The sequence below is a fragment of the Lissotriton helveticus genome, chromosome 7 (assembly GCF_964261635.1).
Source record: "Lissotriton helveticus chromosome 7, aLisHel1.1, whole genome shotgun sequence".
Taxonomy (NCBI): domain Eukaryota; kingdom Metazoa; phylum Chordata; class Amphibia; order Caudata; family Salamandridae; genus Lissotriton; species Lissotriton helveticus.
Window position 1 is genome coordinate 80,247,696 of NC_136068.1, and position 4,412 is coordinate 80,252,107.

The 4,412-nt window shown below is 45.3% G+C and overlaps 1 pseudogene; it reads left to right on the top strand.

Moving 5' to 3' along the window:
* Positions 1 to 2,693: 2,693 nt before the first annotated feature.
* On the top strand, positions 2,694 to 3,367 carry LOC144768942 (ADP-ribosylation factor-like protein 1 pseudogene; annotated as a pseudogene).
* The last annotated feature ends 1,045 nt before the right edge of the window (positions 3,368 to 4,412 follow it).

A 4,412-nucleotide genomic window follows, 5' to 3' on the forward strand; every position in this document is an offset into this window, starting at 1 on the left:
GTACCCTCTAACAAGAAGGGTTGCTAATTGTCCAGACAGGCCCTGGTTCTCACCGTAGATTTCAGATAACCCACAATGAAAAATATACAATCAGCCTTCAGCAATTGCAAATACAGAAGCGCTGGGCGGACCTGGTTAAAATTCAGCTTCTTTAAAAGGGGGAATAAAAAATATCTCCGGGATACCTTGTAAAATTTACAAAAAAACATGACGTGTAGCAGATCCCGTGGAGACACTCCGTCGCAGCCACAGGCTGCTAACTCCTGACCTCTACTGAACCCTTTTGGAACAGCGAGCACCACATGAAAAAACTCCAGGCAAAACCTAGACAATAAAAACCGCTTGTATGTAGACAGTGACCCCAGGAAATAAGGCTCAGTGGAAGGGTTCGTTTTTAGCAACAGGAATTTACGGACACTAGGTTTTTGCACTTCTAGCTCATCTCTTTCTAGTTTCCTTAAGCTACTAAAAGCTTTCTTAACAAACTTCATATCTTTTTGTACAATAGAATCAGACTTTAATAAAAGTTCAGGTTCAGGGCGCCCCAACTCTTCAAAACAACCTTTAATATATTTCAGCCATGGTATACGGGACATGAGGTCAAGGCTCATGCATTCAGTTATGATCTGCTGACTGAGGGCTAAATCCTTATTCAGCCAACACTTGAGCCAGAACACTAGGGGGCGCAAAGCCAGGGTGTCACACAGAAAAGGCCCCCCCAATTCCTCATGAGCCACCAAGTTCGATAAACCGCTTGGCGCGCCCAACAAGCGCTTCACAAAAGTGTTCTCGATCACCTGCAACGCATCTGTGGTGATATGCCCCCAAATTTCACTACCATAGCAAGCTGTAGCTACACTTGTGACCTGGTAGACTTTCAACATGGCTGCAAATGGGCGCTTGCCCATCTTTGCAGCAAAGTTGAAAATAGCAGCATTTACCCTCGTAAGCTCCCCCCTTTTTCTTCTGAATAAGAGTTATTAATTGCTAAATCTTGGGCCCACATGAAATTTAAGAAGGCCCCTAGCGGTTCTGGCTATAAGGACCGCATCTTCCGCTTACAGTAGGACGGGAAGGCCCTGTCGCCCTACATATGGAAAATCTGCCCCTGTGTCTGGCAAAACTGTATCCAGGTCATTTATATAGAGGTTGAACAAAAAAGGGGCCAAAAAACAGCCTTGCCGTACCCCCTCCCAATGTTGAAATCCCTAGAGACACGAAGATCCTGAGATTATCTAACGTTGGCCTTAGTGGCCCTATGCAGATCCTCTAGGAAGTTAACGATATTGCTCTCCACCCCCATGGCCCTCATGGACTGCCACAGGTTGACCCGGTTGACACCAACGGATGAAAGGTCCATAAAGGCCAAGTAGATCGTACCTGGGCGAGCAATCATGTACTTACCAAGGATTATGTAAAGATTGAGGCATAGGGCCACAGTTGTCCGCCCTGGACGAAATCCATATTGAATATCAGAAATGATCTTGTGCTCCTCTGCCCAGGAAGATAATCTTTCTAATAACACCCCACCCACAACCTTTACCACTGAGTCAAGAAGGGAAATCGGCCTGTAGCAAAAGGTGCTGTTGCAGTCCCCCTTTTTAAACACTGGCACCATAGTTGAAGTAGCCCAGGACTCAGGGCAGCCGTCCCTGGCTCCTGCATTAGGCACAGCCACAAGAACCTGTGCCCAAAAAAGTGGATCTGATTTAAAAAGGTCCGGTGGGATGCCGTCCGGTCCTGGTGCTTTGTTACATGTCAGCCCAGCAATCCCAGCCTCAACCTCTTTCTGCTCAAAAACCGCGGCTGGGATATTAATGGCCCTGTCTGTCTGGTGAGATTACTTCTTAGGGCCCTTAAGCATAAATTTAAAATGGGACACCCAATCTTCCTCAGTGATGTGGGAGCCTAAATCACCCCCTGCAACATGCTCAAAAAGCGGTCTCTTGACAATACTCCAGAACCTTAAACTGTTCCCAAGGGTGCCCATCTCTGACAACTCCCTCCATGCCTCCTCCTTCAAGGCACCCTTGCGTATGGCCAGTGCCTGTTTATATTCATTACGACAGGCACGTATCAGTAGTTGATTTCTCGGAGTAACATTCAAAGCCTCTCTCAACTTCCGCGCCACCTGAGAGCAAGATGAATCAAACCATCTGGGAGTTGGAGTGACTTCCTTACGTGCCCAAGCACTCACGAGTTCCCAACCTTAATGGTGATAACATTAAAGGCGCTAAGGACATCCCTCGAGGAAGTACCCAGCGAGATACAGAGTGCTAATTCAGCAGCACAAGAATCTCTTACCTCACCATAAAAGGCATCAGGGGAGACCTGTGACCATTTAAGATGGCGCCTACCGCCCGTTGGTCTTAGCGTGCCCAGTAACACCACCCTAGATTTTTTTAAATAAAAGTGGGTCACTCAGTTGCACACAGAGTGGATTATGGTCACTGTCAACACTTTACACAATAGTAAACCCACAAAATAAAGATTGGAGGGTAGATGAAATTAAAATGTAATCAATAAAAGAACCACTACCTCTGCCTTTAAAAGAAGGAACAAGGGCTTTACTATGTGGGGCAGAAAAATACATTAGTGACATTAGGTCAAATTCATTGAGTAAGTTATTCAATAATTCCCCCTGAGTAAGATGCTCGAAATGAAACCACCGCATTCGGGGCGGCATAGAACAGAAGCGGCGCCATGGGTGGCTTTTTTTCAAGCATCTTTTCCAGTTTGTTTGGAACTTGGGAGATGCGAATTTTGATTTTGGGCCTTGATGGTGCTGGGATGACAACAATTCTGGATCGGTTACAGGTTGGAGAGGTGGTCACAACAATTCCCACCATTGGCTTCAACGTGGAGACCGTAACCTACAAAAACCTTAAATTTCAAGTGTGGGATCTTGGGGACCAGACAAGTATAAGGCCGTATTGGCGTTGCTATTATTCAAATACAGATGCAGTAATTTATGTGGTGGACAGCTGTGATCGAGACCGGATTAGAGGAAGAAGAATTTAAGAAAGCTTTTTTAGTGGTGTTTGCAAACAAACAGGATATGGAGCAGGCAATGACCCCCACGGAGGAGGCAAATTCATTGGGCCTTCCGGCTTTGAAGGACAAGAAGTGGCAGATTTTTAAGACTTCTTCAACCAAAGGCACTGGACTTGATGAAGCAATGGAATGGTTGGTTGAAACCTTGAAGTGCAGGCAGGAGCTGGTGAATAGAATGTTCTGGTCAAGATTTTATACCATCTTTCACCATCCTTCTGTAAGGAAAGCTGTTCTCCACTACACCTCCTATGCAGCTGATGTAACGGTTGGATACGATCAGAAAGACATTCTTTGTACTAATCAGCAAACATAGGCCGACGGAGATTTTTTAGGGAGGGATTGTTAACCTGAAAATGGCTGCCACGACTTCATGTCCATTTGCTCTTTATTCAGTCCAAATAAATACTCCATGGGTTCTCACCCATTTTCTGTTTCCTAGGTTATGTAAAGCTGTTCATTTGTATTTATGTCGCACTTTTTAAAACTGAAAATAGATGTTTTTGGATGCACTCTGGTTTCAAAATGCCTTTACTGTTTGTGGAATCCTCATAATTGGTTGCGATGATATTTTTTGTAATTATACACTAATAAATATCTTGAAATGTTGTTTTGTAGTTCATAGTCAACAATTATGAAATAAAAACTAGAGCAAAACTGACACAGACACTGTGGTCCATGAGGAAAAACTAAAAATATTCAAATGAGACTCCATAAGATGGAAATAACAAAGGGCCTGATTACGATGTCAGTCGAACAACCGTCCGGCCGACAGGCGTAGTGGGAATGGAACCATCCGACTATTAGTCGGCGGTTCCACCCGCAGTATTTGGATGCAACCACCTTATGGGCAGTCAAAAACATCAATCTTTCTATTGAAGCTTGTGCGAAGGCCGAAAAAGAGGCACAGCACAAGCAGCAAAATTAAAATGGATGTTTAGGGGGGCACCATAGCAGAAGGCCAGTAGGAGAGGGGGCCCTCCTTGGGTCCCCAAAGTCACTTTCCACCTACCTTTCTATGGCGGTTGGTTCGCCATGGAAAGGCAGAACGAAAGGGATCTCTAATCCCTACAGCGGTGCCTGAGAAGGCACCGCCCTTATTGATGATTATATTCCGACTGCTGGGCTGACAGGCTCCTTGAGCCTGACGGAACAGCAGTGGTTGGTCTCTCTGCATGCTGCCTCCAACCACCACATCATAATGCGGTGGGGGGGAACACAGGGGGGAATGTCAGTCAGATCGCAACCGACATGTTGTCGGTTGCGATCTGACTGACATCGTAATCAGGCCCATAATATTTTAAGTATGGACTGAACTAACCTTATTCACCACAAAATAAATTGTGTACAATCTTGTAGGA